This window comes from Vipera ursinii, assembly GCF_947247035.1.
Source record: "Vipera ursinii genome assembly, chromosome: 2".
NCBI classification, from domain to species: Eukaryota; Metazoa; Chordata; class Lepidosauria; order Squamata; family Viperidae; genus Vipera; species Vipera ursinii.
Window position 1 is genome coordinate 212,893,518 of NC_139513.1, and position 15,476 is coordinate 212,908,993.

Consider the following 15,476-nt stretch of genomic DNA (forward strand, 5'->3'; position numbering starts at 1 on the left):
ACTAGAATTCAAGGCCTCCCGGTTTCTAGCTTGCTGCCTTAGCCACTGCACCAAACAGGCTTTCTCATTTTTTCATTATCTTGTTTTAACATTGTCTGATTGCATAGTTCTGATTTAGGCAATCCCTTTCAGCTCTTTTTCAGGGCTTTGGATATATCCTCCAGTGACTTGGTGATAACCACAGGTGGATATGGTAAAGCCATATGGAAAATGCTAAAAACTGCATCAGTCAACCTGACTGATTTCCTGCAGATGTCTAGGGGAGCAGTTTAGGAATGGGGATTATATGTTTCCATGGAATCCCTAACCTTGCCTCAGTCAATGCTCTTGATTTTAAAAAGCAATACAAGCTGCTTTGGAGACAAATGGCTGATTTGTAAAATAGGATATAAATCTTTAAAATCCATCAATTAATGCACCTTGATTTGCTCGTCAATTCAAAATTGACTATTTCCCTTTCCTTGAACAAATTATAGCGATAAATTATGATTTTTATTTATTACATATGTATCCTACGTCTCCTCCAAATTGCTCAGTCCACATGACCTTCTTTTCCTTGTCTTTTATTCCCAAACAACTCCGTGAGCCGGGTTACACAAAGTATCTCCAAAGCTAGTATGGTACCACAACTGCATACTGCTTGGATTCTAAGGTTGGAATATTTGTTTCTTAAAAGGAAAATGTTGTAGCTAAATAACAGAAAATTGAATACTGCTTTTATGACACAATATTCGGTTCACGCATAACCATCCGTTTCCTGGTGACTTTGTGATGATTATTCCAGCTCTTCAAATGTGTCACATCCCTGGTATTACAAAAAAACAAAAACAAAACAACCAATGTGTTATCCCCTTCATCACTTCAAACGCTGGGCTCTAAATATATATTCACAAGAAAACAATGCATTCAACATGCAGTTCCCCCCCAAAAAAAAAAACAAATAAGAAAAACCAGTAAATGCAAGACAGATTCCAATATTCTTCAAGGTTATCCCAGAAGTCATGACTATCTCAACATGATTATTTTTATGTAAACTTCTCTAATGAATCCCTCTGAAATCTGGGTGCTTCAAGATCTCCAGACCCGCTAAATGAAGTTTAGTAAGGTTTTCCCAAAATATTTAAATTTCCCTCTGAATTGTGAGAAGTAATTCAGATGAGTAAAACCCCTGTATAAATGTTAGATTACCTTTGATGGTAATATCAGCAATGATATCGTTGAGGAACATCAAAATTTCTGATGCCAAAGAGAGGCGTTGCTGCTGATCATGATCCCATCCAAAGTATGTCCTGGTGCAAAGAAATGTTGGCATTAACACCACAGCTCCATCTGAATGCTAAACATCTCTCTACATTTTTTTTGGGTACCTACTCATTTTGCTGATGTCAGGCTGACACTGGCATAGCGTAATTTTTAATGGAGCAGTTCATCACTCATACCCATGGGGCAAGAGTCTTTTTTGTATAATCAGGCCCTCATTATTCACAGTCTTACTCTTCAGTATGCAGAACCACAAAGAAGGGGTACACTGGGTTGTGGCATTTGGGCTAATGTGCAGTGATATCGTAGGTGACATTATAAGGTTTATCAAACAATCACTTTTTCCATAGGAATCAGCAGTTCCTGGTGCTGATTGAATTTCTTTCTGGCTGCATAAAACATTTAAAGAGGCCAATTAAAAAGGTCAACAGTGCAGGGTGACCAGGATCATATCCATCATGTTGGCATGGGCCTGCTATCCAAATGGCAGCAATGTTTACCCTTGTTTTGAAGGGATATGTAATTAAGACATTCTGATAAAGCACAATAGCCATCTAAAAGAATCAGCAGTTTAATCTCTCCTACTCAAGAGCAGATTCTAGGAAATAAACTGATGATTTTTTTTTAAAAAAAAAAGGGGGGAGGGGGAAATTTTAAAGTGGGATATCAAGCAGCCCCCCTCTTTTATAATAAGGTTTACTTTTGCTAAACCTTTTTCCCCTCAAAAGATTTGTTTTTAACTTCAGCTTTAGCGTACAAAGTCTTCCCAACCTTTTGATCTGTGTAATGTGTTGGGACTATATCTCCCATCGTTCTAGGGTGTGAATAATAGGAACTGAAATCCCACATATTGAGAAACACTACCTGGAAATAAATTCTATTAAATGGAAATGTCTATGGAGATTCTCAATCATACAGGTCATGTTTGTCCCAAAGGTGCTTTTTCAAGAAGCAACTTGACTTTGTTTTTCTTTGTTCTTCAGCTGAAGAAGCTTCTTGGATGAGAAGTGAAACGTCTTCAAGACTGTCTTCTCTGATCTGGCAAATATTATTTAAAACAACTAAATTAAACATTAAATGATGATGATAATGATGATGACGACAACAACAACAACAATAATAGTTGGAAAGGGTCTTGGAGGTCATCTAGTCCAACCCCCTGCTCAGGCAGGAAACCCTATACCATTTCAGACAAATGGCTGTCCTGTCTCTTCCTAAAAACTTCCAGTGTTGGAGCATTCACAGCTTCTGGAGGCAGGTTGTTCCAAATTAAAAAGTAAAACCCTAAATATATAAAAAATAATAAATAAAAGAAAACAAAAACTCAAAAAAATAATTTTAAACAACAGACTTGATGGACTACTAGGTCTTTTTCTGGCATCACTTTTCCATGTTTCTATGTAACTCCTTTTCTGGATATGTCACTTGGTCACTCATTCCCTGGTCATCTCCTATTTGGACTGTTGCAATACACTCTACTGTACATGGGGGTACCCTTGAAAAGTATAAGGACGTTTCAGCTAGTACAGGATGCAGACATCTGCATGGGTGCCCAAAGAACAGTGCGTGTAACATGTTTGCTGCATAAGCTTCACTGCATGCCAGTTTGTTTCCTGGTCCAATTCAAGATGTTAGTTATGACTTTTAAAGCATAGCATGTTAACTATGGAACATTCTTCATTGAATTTCATCAGTCCCTCCCACCCGGTCAGGCAGGGAAGGTATGTTACGGGCCCCATCTGTTAAAGAACTCCAACTGACAAGGTCCTAGTCCAGGGGTCCCCAACCTATGGGCCGCGGCCTGGCATCAGGCCAGGGGCTCTTGGCCAGCGGGCCATGGACACAGCTGGCCGGTGCGCACACGCATGGGCACGCATTTCTCCCCTCTCATGCTAGCACCCATGGCCCCATTGGCACATGCATGTGGGTGCAAATGGGGACGCTAGTGCTAGGTGAGTGTCCAAGCCCGTCTGTGCATGCATGAAGGAGGCCGCTAGCCCGGGTGGGTTGCACGGCCTGTTTGTGCATGTGTGAATGGGCTGCTACCTGCCACGGGGTGTGTGTGGTGGTTTGTGCATGCACACGCTGCCAGCGCATGCTGCATTCACAAACGGGGCTGCTAGTGCCGTGCCAGGGTGTGTGGCCCCGTGCATGCACGCGCACCAATTTTGAAGCTGCTTTCCGTCTCTCCGGTCCCCCAACCCAGAAAGGTTGCAGACCACTGTTGTAACTTTTCAGAAAGATGTGAAAACGTGGCTCTTTGGTCTTGCTTGGAGCACACAGAGGAGCATGCAGCCATGGAACTGGTTAGTGCCTTGAAAGTCCTCCCTTTGCCTTCAGAATGGGACAACTTGCCATGGCTAGTTTGGATGATGACTCTGCCCAATATCCCTATTCAGTCAAGAAGCTCACATACTGCTTTTGGGACAAACTCAGCTACAGCAGATTTTCATATGTACAATATTTAACAGTTTATTATGAATTTTCTTCTTTGCCTGCTGAATGCAGCATTCATTTCTCCATTAATTTGGTCCTGAAAGCAAGTGTGTCGCCAGATCATAATGTTCTTTTATATTATTCTTGCTGATTTACTTCTGCATTTGTTCTCATTAATATGTGATTATTATATTGAAAATGGAAGATAAAAAAAAGTGCTTGCGTGTGCAGAAGAGAAATTAAGGTTTAATAGAATGTTTAATATCACAACAGGCATGATTGTTCTTATTATAGGACAGTATTTATAGAGTATCTCCTATCCAACCACATTCAGATACATTTAATATACGGAAGGGAAAGGAGGTGAAATCAATATGTGAGTTCATTTACATGGATTTATATAAAGTCAAACCTCTTATCTTCCACACAAAGACTTAAATTCTAAAAATCCAACTGGAACTTAAAATTTGATAAAAAGCATTCTTATGCATGCTAATGCCATTTCATACAGTAAGTTATATGAAACTTATAGACAATGGTTTAATAATATTTGGACTGCAGTTATTAAAATAATTTTGTAGCTGTTATCTTCTAGACCAGGGCTTTTCAAACTTTTCACAGATTGTACCACTTTTAGGATACGGCAAAATCCGAGTACCACCAGTCGCCTAGCAAGGTGTCAAAAACTTGATGACCAAAAAAAAAAAAAAAGGAAAAAAAGTGATAAAGTACAGGTAGTCCTTGACTTGCAACAGTTCGCTTAGTGACTGATCAGTTACAGTGGCACTGAAAACCACTGTATGACCATTTTTCACACTTATGACCATTGCAGCATCCCCAGGGTCATGTGATTTCCATTTGTATGCTTGGCAACTGATTCACATTTATGATGTCACAATGTCCCGGGATCATGTGATCCCCTTTTGCAACCTTTCGATAGGCAAAGTCAATGGGGAAACCAGATTCACTTCACAACCGTGTTACTAATTTAACAACTGCAGGGATTCACTTAACAGATGTGGCAAGAAAAGTTGTAAAATTGGGCAAAACTCATTTAACAAATCTCACCCCTTCTCTTTTTATATCCTCCTCTCTCTCTCCTTTTATATCCTCTCCTCTTCCCCCCTCCTCCTTTTTTATCCTCTCCTCTCTCCTCCTCATCCTTTTATATCGGGGGGGGGGGTTTCGAACTTGATTTCATTGAGGGATGCATCAGCATTGTGGTTACTGGGGGGTGGGTGGGGCTGTGTGGCCAGCTCTATGTCACTCAGGTGGGGGGGGGTTGCCTGTGGGGGGGAATCTGGGGTCTTCGGTGGAGGGGTTTAGGGTTCAGCTCCTTCCTTTTCTTCTCTTCTCCCTTTCTCCTCACGGCTTCCCTCACAAAAAGCCTCTTCTCTTTCTCACGCACACATTCCTCCAATATCCTCCCCATTCTCATATACACGTTCCTCCAAAAGCCTTTCCTCTCTCTCTCTCTCTCTCACACCCCTTCGGTGAGAAAATCCTTTTCTCTTCTGTCTTTTTCTCCAGCATTTTTTTCTCTCCCTCTGCCACCAAACCTGCCTCCTACCAAACCTGCCTTTCTTCTCTCCGCCCCTCTCCTCCTCCTTTCTCTTCTGGGTGTGCCAGAAGTGCCGATCCTGGGGCCTTTGTCTCACCCCAGCAGCCCTGCAGTTACCGATGACTCTCTCGCGGCAAGTCCTGCGCTGTGCTGCTTTGCCTTGTTCCCTCCCACACTACATTTGGCTAGGCTGGGCAGGGCCACGTACCACCTGCCAGGTGCCCGTTCCAGACCAGTGGTCCCCAACCTATGAGCTGTGGCCCAAGACTGGACCATGGGCTCTTGGCCAGCGGGCCACGGAAATGGCTGGCCAGTGCGCACATACATGGGCATGCATCCCCCCCACACTTGCGCTAGCGCCCAGGAACCCATTTACGCATGTGCATGGATGTGAATGGGGACGAATGTCCGCGGCCCATTTGCGTAAGCTCGAAGGGGGCTGCTAGCCCAAGTGGGTTGCACGGCCTGTTTGCACATGCATGAATGGGCCGCTAGCCACCCTGGGTTATGCAGCCATTCACACATGCGCATGGTTCCAGTACATGCATACACTAGTGCCACGCCAGGGTGTGTGGCCCTGTGTGCAAATGCCAATTTTGAAGCTGTTCTCCTTCCCTTCGGTCTGCGAGCCCAGAAAGGTTGGAGACCTCTGTTCTAGATTAAACCTTTGTCTAAAAAATGGACTCCATAATGCTAAAAAAATATTTTCATTTAGACTGTTATTTTAGCGCACACTAATTTTATTATAAAAATGATGGTAAATTATAAAATTATTTTACTGCAGCATTCAGTGTACTGTAGAGAAGTATTTCCAGGAAGTTTTGAAGTCAGTTGCAGTCTAGTAAATGTAGGTGTTTTGTTTACAGATCCAGCAACTATAACCACCGAAATTCTCATTTGCACGGAGTACTACAGAATGATACACAGACTCAATCTAGTTCCATGGCACTTAAAAAGATTTAACTACTGAGTAAACCATGCATTTGAGTAAGCCACCAAGTCATTGATTGAGATGGGCATCTATAGGAACTGAATGAATACATACATATACACAGTGCTTCTTTTGTAAAAAAAGAAAAAAGGTGCCGGAACTCACACATCATACAATCCTCTTTGCCTACCCTACAAGGTTTACCTTTGTAGTTGAGGAAAACACACACACACACACACACACACACACACACACACACACATATATATAGACAAACTCAGTTATAGCAGGCTTTCATATGTACAATATCTTAAGTTTATTATGAATATTCTTCTTTGCCTGCTGATGTTGCATTCATTGCTCAAGTTAATTTGGTTTTGAAGCAAGTGTGTTGGCAGGTTTGAAAGGGCCTAGAGCAGGGGTAGGCAACCTCAGCTCTTTTATGACTCATGGACTTCAACTCCCAGAATTCCTGAGTCAGCTGGAGTCACTCAAATCATTGCTTGTGACAAATGTAGTTACAAAAAATTCCTCTCTGTTTAATGGCTTATTCCCAATGGGACAAATGAAGGACAACCCCACTCCCTGCCCCCAACAAAATATGTATTTCAAAGTAAATGTCTTTTCATCAAGCTACCAGTTCTCACAAATGAATCCTGGAAAAAATCCAATCTATCTTGCATTGGGAACTCTGCAGGGATATGCAGTGTTTAAAACCAGACGGCAGCTTTTACTTGTCTCTCCTCAAACACAACTATTACACAACTATTGAGAGCAAGTACTTCCAAGAGCTGCATCGGCACTTACATCTAAGTTGACTTTTTTAACATAATGTTTTAATTTTTAATGTTTTAAATCTTAATTTTAGTATTTTAATATTCATTGTGTATGTTTTATATGCAGATATTTTCCTGTACGCTGCCCAGAGCCCTGCCTTGAGGGAGATGGGCGCTTTAGAAATACAAAATATAAATAAATAAAACTGATATATAAATAAATATAAATAAATAAAATATAGTAAAGGTAAAGGTTCCCCCGCACACGCGTGCTAGTCGTTTCCGACTCTAGGGGCCGGTGCTCATCTCCGTTTCAAAGCCGAAGAGCCAGCGCTTGTCCGAGGACGTCTCCGTGGTCATGTGGCCGGCATGACTAGACGCCAAAGGCGCACGGAACGCTGTTACCTTCCCACCGTAGTGGTCCCTATTTTTCTACTTGCATTTTTTTACGTGGCTTTCGAACTGCTAGGTTGGCAGAAGCTGGGACGAGTAACAGGCGCTCACTCTGTTACGCGGCACTCGGGATTCGACCCACCAAACTGCCGACCTTCTGATCGACAAGCTCAGCGTCCTAACCCGCTGAGCCACCGCGTCCCTTCAAAATAAAATATATATATAAATAAATATAAATAAATAAAACCCCCGCCCTCCAATAGGTTGAATGATTTAAAATGGGGTGGAGAAGCAACTGAAGCTTCCTGCTCAGGGAGACACCATTTTATTGTGATTAGGTAAAGGTAAAGGTTCCCCTGCACATGCGTGCTAGTCGTTTCCAACTCTAGGGGCCGGTGCTCATCTCCATTTCAAAGCCGAAGAGCCAGCGCTTGTCCGAGGACGTCTCCGTGGTCATGTGGCCGGCATGACTAGACGCCAAAGGGGCACGGAACGCTGTTACCTTCCCACCGTAGTGGTCCCTATTTTTCTACTTGCATTTTTTTACGTGGCTTTCGAACTGCTAGGTTGGCAGAAGCTGGGACGAGTAACAGGCGCTCACTCTGTTACGCGGCACTCGGGATTCGACCCACCAAACTGCCGACCTTCTGATCGACAAGCTCAGCGTCCTAACCCACTGAGCCACCGTGTCCCTTTATTGCAGGGGTGTCAAACTTAATTTCATTGAGGGCCACATCAGAATTGCAGTTGCCCTCAGGGGGCCGGGTGGGTGTGGCCTGGGTAGGTGTGGCCTACTGGGTGGGCGTGGCTAAAGTGTGTATGGCCTACTGGGTGGGCGTGGCCAGCTCTACATCATTCGCATCAAGGGTGCCTATGGGGGCCTGGGCAGGAGTGGGACAGATCTCAGGGTCTCTGGCAGAAGGAGGGTCTCTGGGCCAGGGCCAAGGCAGTGGGGGCCGTTCCCTCACTGTTTCCAGGATGGCTTCGCGGGCCACATGAAACCACTTCACGGGCCAAATCCGGCCCCCGGGCCTTGTGTTTGACATGTCTGCTTTATTGTGATTAGTGATGCTATTTGCAACCACTAGGAAAGAGCAGATGAAATATCCACGAGGCTGCGGAGTAGGCACAGAACTGTTTTCTTCTGTCAAGCAAAAGCAATTTCCAGACTACAGGTAGTCTTTAGTGACTACTCACAAGTTACCAACAGCACCGACTTATGACCGTTTTTCACACTTACAACACCGTTGCAGCATCCCCATGATTAAAATTCAGACGCTTTTGGCAACCGATTCATACATACGACGGTTGCAGTGTCCTGGGGTTGTGCGATTCCCCCCTTTTGCGACATTCAGACAAGCAAAGTCAATGAGGAAGCCGGATTCCCTTAACAACCGTGCTACTAACTTAACTGCAGTGATTCACTTAACAACCCTGGCAAGAAAGGTCACAAAATGGGGCAAAAGTCACTTTAACAGATGTTTCACTTAGCCACAGAAATGCATTCGACTTGCTCGGTTGTGGTCGCAAGTCGGGGACTAGCTGTACTACAGAAGTTTCGTCTTTTCTGTCCCCCTTCATTAACTCAATCTGCACCTCTCTTCTGGGGAGGCCAGCAACGTCTCTAGTCTAGCTCCCACTAGTGCAGCGTTTCCCAACCTTAGGAACTTGAAGATGCGTGGACTTCAACTCCCAGAATTCCCCAGCCAGGATGGCTGGCTGAGGAATTCTGGGAGTTGAAGTCCACGCATCTTCAAGTTCCTAAGGTTGGGAAACGCTGCACTAGGGCACCAGCTGCTCTTGCAAGCTTCAACTCCTGGCGGAAGAGGCTTCCATTCTCCCACTCCGGCTGCGCGGCTCGCGCTCTTCCCAAAGCCCCAGTGTGAATTGCCAGCCAAGCCGGAGTATCTCCCGGCCAATGGCTGAGGGCAGCCGTCGCAAGACGCAGCGTTCCCCTTTTCCCCACCGCGCTCCTTCTGCGCCGCGTGCAGTAAAGGATTGCCGCCAACGCCGCTACTTGCTCGCTCGCGCTTCGGCTGGCGCCAGGCCACTTGCCTGCTCGCCTGCTGCGCACGCGCCTCACTCGTTGACCTCTCGGCTTCTCTTGTGGCGGCGCTTTGGGAGAGGAAAAGGGGAGGGGGCGGGGTTTTAGGAGTCTTCTTATGCAGGGGGGCGGGGTCTCCAACCCTGGCAAACTTTAAGGCTTGTGGACTTCAACTCCCAGAATTCCTCAGCCAGCACGAGAAATTCTGAAAGTTGGAGTCCACAAGCGTTAAAGTGGCCAAGGCTGGAGGGCCCTGCTCTTATGGAGCGGGAGGAGTCGAGTCTCTCTCTTTTTTTTTTTTTTGAGCGCTGCTTTTGCGTCGCCCGCTTTGGATTCCGTTCCGCCGTGCGCCGAGTTGTGCGCGCAAGTTTTCTCCGCGGGCTGCCCGAGTTCACAGCAGTGGTGTTGTTCAAGTTCTTGGCTTGGCTTTCTGTTTCTTAGCTGTGATTTTTATTTTATATACAAGGGGGGAAAAAAGAGTAAAAAACTGGGTACGGAAATTCCAGTACTGGCCTCTGTGCCTGGAAGAAAGCCACTCCTGCTTTCTGGCTTACATGTTTTCTTGTATTTGCACTGAACCTGATTACTGAATTGACTTTTTTTCTGGCTTGGCACTATATAATCAGCAACATATTAAAATGTTCCGGTTTGTTCAGCATGCTAATCTCAAAAAAACAGGACAACATAAGAATGCAGTAGCTTGATCTTTATATGGCAGGGGTAGGCAACCTCGGCTCTTTTATGACTCGTGGACTTCAATTCCCAGAATTCCTGAGCCAGCCAAGTTGGCTCAGGAATTCTGGGAGTTGAAGTCCACGAGTCATATAAGAGCCGAGGTTGCCTAACCCCTGTTATATGGTAAAGCATATTGTGAGGATGCAGGTAAAATATGACCGTGGATTATTAGATGTTTTGTAATTGTACATATGATAAATCGAACTGTAAGAAGGCACCGTAGGCTAGATTGCACCATGTGTTATATTAGTTGTACTTCTGTTGTGAAAAGTCAGTCCAACGTTTGTTCTTCGCTAATAATTTCAAAATTGAATGGTTTGAAGGCCCTTTAAACTGATTGTCTATATAGATGATGAAAATTACGTCCCATCAAATCACAGTTGGCTCTTAGATTTTCTCCATCTGTCCTTACCTGTTCTTTTAAATCTTCCCATGGTGTATTCATCGTCACTGTAACATGATCCATCCACCTTACTGCTGGTCCTGTTCCTCTCTTTCCTTCTACCTTTCCTACCATTTAAGAGTCATTTCCAGAGAGAGCTAGATCTCTCTTAGATTATTTTGAAGCAAAATAATTACAGTCTGGTCATTTGCCTCAAGTGAGAACTCTTGAGTTGATTTGCTTGATGATCCATTCCTTTTCTTGGCTATCCACAATATCTCAAGAGTCTTCTCCAATACCTAAGTTCAAAAGAGTCACTATTCTTCCTATCCTCCTCCAAAGTCCAGTTTTCACTTTTATAGAATGTCTCAAGACTAATATAATTTGCATGATTCTGATCTCTATAGGTATAGCCACATTAACTGCATCTGAATATCTTTTCCAAGGCTTTTGTAGGTGGTCTACCAAGTGCTAGCTTGCAGTATATTCTTTAGGACTGTGCGTAGCTACAGAGTAGCAAACAACATAACTCAGAACTGATTATTAGCACAGAAGTTGTGAGACAACTGAAATCTCCCCCCCCAGTTTTCCCAAGTTTCCTTTCACAGGATAGAAAAAACCCCCAGTAAAATGTATTTTGGGGGTTTATACTCTTTGTTTCCTCATATAAGTTATTATTGTTTTGGGATGACATTTTTCAAATTTACAGAAAGTTTTTATACCTGTCTTCCCTGATGTAGGTTTCACTGCTGGTTTAATAGGTATGCATTGTGTGACTTGATAACTACGGTCAGGATTGCTGCAGGAGAATTTAGATGCTTAATGCCCCTATATGACACAGTGATTTTTCACCTTGTTCATGTGTCCATATAGTCCCAGAGACATAATGTGATCCAAAGTATTCTCAGAAAGTAAGTCCTGCTGTGTTAAATGGAGCGTATTCCTAGAGAAGTGCATAGGATTATAGCCATAGGCAATTCTGTCCACATTTTCTAGAGAATGAATTCTTACAGATATAGTTGGCTGAGTAAATAAGCTTCAGGTCAAGCTGTTAAAGTTTGAGTACCAATCTGTGAGATAATTGCTTGACCATGACAGTGCACTAAAACTTCAAAACTAGCAAGTTCCTCAGAGCTGCAAGTGCCTCTTCAATATTTGAGAAGGATAGGTTTTATTAGCCGCCTAATGTTCCAAACTGGCAATAAACGTATTATTAGACTAAAAATACATTTTAGGTCAGTTACACAGGTAGAACAATCCAGCAATCACAAAATAGTATGCAAGATTTTGAGCTGTCCAGAATTCTTCACAAGTAAAAGAAAAAAGGAGACAAGTGAAGGCGTAAGGCTGGCTGATGTTGAAATCGGGTGAGCTGCTTTTAAACACAGTCATAAGATGTTTCATGGGAGAAAATTGTACATGTTCACGTGAGGTTCTGTTTTGTCCTGTGATGGACAAATGGATGTTTTGAGACGAAGATTAAATGTAGACTTACAGTGGTATTATCAAAACCTGAAGAAGTTTACATTTTACATACAAGATTCTTGTGCAATGAATGATCAGCTACCTGGAAAAGCTGATATAAAAGCTGTATATTAGGGAAATATGAGTTCGTATTACAGAAAGTCCCTGGGTTTGGAATTTATTTATTATTTATTTATTTGATTTGTATACCGCCCTTCTCCCTAAGGACTCAGGGCGGTGAACAGTGACATAAATGTCAAAATGCACAAATACAGAAAATTGAGAATAAATTAAGCCCTACTGCCCAAATGTAGAAGATAAGTTAAAACCACAATTAAAATTAAACCTGTCAGACCAGACCGGATTGCTTAAATAGATATGTTTTTAGATCGCGTCGGAAGGAGCGAAGGTCGGGAGCCATCCGGAGCTCAACCGGTAAATGGTTCCATAGGTCAGGCGCGCCCACAGAGAACGCTCTCCCCCTGGGAGCCACCAAGCGGCATTCTCCGAACGGTGGCACCCTTAGGAGGCCCTCTCTGTGGGAGCGTACCGGGCAGAGGGAAGTTGATGCCGGCAGCAGGTGATTCCCAAAGTACTCCGGACCCATGCCATGTAGGGCTTTGAAAACCATTACAAGCACCTTGAATCTCTATTGTATCAAAATTACAGTTAAATACGTAATGATTCAAGTTAAACGTACAGTGACAAATTAAATACACAATGGTTCAAGTTCATTGCACAAGGTTATTCAAATACAGTATTATATGATAATATTGTTCCAGCTTACATACAAATTCAACTTAAGGACAGATACTGGGAACAGAACTTATTCACGCTGAAGGTTATCCATTAGTTATTTTTTATCTATGCATTACAAATCAGTAAAAAAGAAAATAAGCTCTATTGGAATTCTTCTAGAGAAGAAAATTCACATGCATAGTTTTACAGGAATACCTTACAGGAATCCAGGTCAAGCACAGGTTACAGATAGTCTCCTTTCATATGTATACCACCTGCTTGTAGATGTTGTGTGTGAGAATGCTGAGGAGAAGAGCTCTTTGAAGCAAGTGGTGTGCATCAGAGTCTTGCAACACAACACGCTCACCATTCACATAAAGGAGCTATATAATTCCTGAAAATGGATGGCTGTGAAAGATATAATATTAAGTAATTTATCTAATTACTCCCTGACTGAGGAGATTAGTCTTAAACTTTGACAGAAAGCAGATAGGAAATAGAAAGTAGAGTGACGGTTGCAAAGGGGTAAGTGAAATTAAAGATTTCGGTTGAGTGAATTAGAGGTATATTTAAATACTGTAATACACCATTTCATCATAAATGATGTGGGAAAGGTTCCATATCCCATTTTGCCTATGAAATTTGTACACTATGCTACGCTGAGGATGTTACAGTAGAATCTGTGTGGAATAAGATTAAAACATAGTGTACATTATAACAGTTATTCCTCCCAAACACATGCAGATGAGTTGAGCTGCATAGTGTTGAGGCTACATTTAATATACTCTCTATTGCTCTTTTGAGACCTAATTTAAGTTTTATTAAATATTGCATTGTCTGCTCTGCTTGTCTTCTTGTGTCTATTAAGGCTTTGGGGGCCTTTAACAGCCTGTGGGGCCTAATGAAATGAATTAAGTGTCCTGGTATGATAAACTAATGCAGTTCATTCAAGAAGAGTTTAGTTCGACTCTTCTGTCAAAAAAAGCCATCTTGCGTGCAGCTCATTCGTATTCTTTCAGCTACCCTAACATAAAACTCCCTGCTCACGTAGCTCTGCATATGCAAACCTTGTTCAAAGAACAGGGACTTACTTATACCAGCAAAGTGCTTTTAAAATGTGTTTTTTTTTCTTCCTTTTCTTTTCTTTTTTAGGATGTGGCTTCTCTTAGGAGTTTGCAGAAGGGATCAAATGTGAGAATTTCATTCTCAAAGCAAACAGGGCTCGTTTCGGACAAAATGAGGCCCTTTTAAATGTTCTCTGGAATATTGTTTTGAATCTTGGTGTGAGGAAGGGCAAAGTGCTAGAGTGGAGTGGTGACAAGGCATCCAAGCAGGTTGTGGCTGAGGGAGAAGGCTTTCTAGCCTAACTTCTGTTGAAAAACAGAGGGGATAGGACTTAATGCTGTTAGTTCACTCAGTGCAGCTGGTGAGTGTGGCAGCATGTCTTGAGGCCAATCCCCCCCCTTTTTTTCCCCTCAAGTAAATCTCATTTTAGTTCTGATATACACGAGTTCTTGAAAGCCTTAAGCTTTGAAAAATGTACTTCCTGGAGAAATTAATGCGTTCAAATCAGTGTAGTATAATGGGTGGAAGAAAGGAAGACACTGATCCCTTTTTACATCGTCCCACTTATCATTTCAGGTCTTAAGAGTTTAAAATTACATTCCCCCCAACCCACCTTCATACTTGTATAGCATTTTGAGTCAAACTCTATATCGTTACAGCGAGCCTCTGTTAGGGAGGGGTCAAAAAGACAAGATGGTAAGCACTATTGCATGACTGAAGCCCAGCCTCCGTTGAGCAATATGTTGCATGTATGCAGAGCTCTTTTTTTTTTTGGTCATAGAACGCACCGGAACAGAGTTCCGGCACCTTTTTTCGACGGATTTTCTAGAGTTGCGTTCTTTTCCTATTGTTGCCCTTCCTATCCTCGTTTGCTTTTGAAAATGTTCTGCTGGCATTAGGAAGAGCCATGAGGCCTTGGAGCACCATAGTCAGAGCGTGGCTTGATTGGCTGGGTCGGACCATGTGGTGTGGAAGCCGATGGTGGCGGTGGGAGACACATAAACATGGAGGCCATCTTTCACGAGAGGGTGAGCGAGCCTTTTGCCTCCCCTTACAGAAGGTGAGGTGTGAGGTTAAAAAGAGGCGAAGCGAGAGGGAAGAAAGGCAGCTGGCGTGGAAGCTTGCCCGACAGCGAAGGTTTGCTGTTTTGGTTCCTTGGGTAGTTCAAAGGCTGGGATGTCTACGGAAATCTCTTTTTAGCCTTTTATACTTTACATTCAAACTGCAGAGGGGAAGAATAAGAATAAAGCCAAGGTCTTGTGATTTGGAGGTATCGTTATGAATAATAATATATATTAATTATGCATTGGTCAGATGTAAAGGTAGACCTACAGTATGAAGTTCAATCAGATCTATTTATTAAATTGGGTTTAACTTAAAGGTAAATTAAAAGTAATCTGTTCACTGACAAAGTTGCAACTTTAATTTGCTTCAAGTCAATATCCATATTGAACTCCAAATGTACATTTTTCCACCTTGTTTGGCAACTTCTTAAAAATAATTCAATCTTTTACAAGCAACCAAATTTTGTTTTATTAGGCCAGTTTCATTCCACATAGAAAGCTGACATTTCCACTCATTAAACTAAATGCGCATGCCAGTGGTAAAATTCCCAAAAGATTGATAAAATGCCTTCTTGTAATTTAAAGCCACACAGTGCATGGTAACATTAATAGTATTAACTTACCTTG

At 42.7% G+C, this 15,476-nt stretch overlaps 1 long non-coding RNA gene across 1 annotated transcript; it reads right to left on the reverse strand.

Annotated features, from left to right (window-relative positions):
- Positions 1-440: 440 nt before the first annotated feature.
- Positions 441-9,400, reverse strand: LOC310633989. Its single transcript, XR_014491132.1, has 4 exons — positions 9,134-9,400; positions 8,661-8,990; positions 1,189-1,289; positions 441-805 (listed from the first exon to the last, which is right to left on the reverse strand). It is a non-coding gene; the product is annotated as an uncharacterized lncRNA (long non-coding RNA).
- Between the last annotated feature and the right edge of the window lie 6,076 nt (positions 9,401-15,476).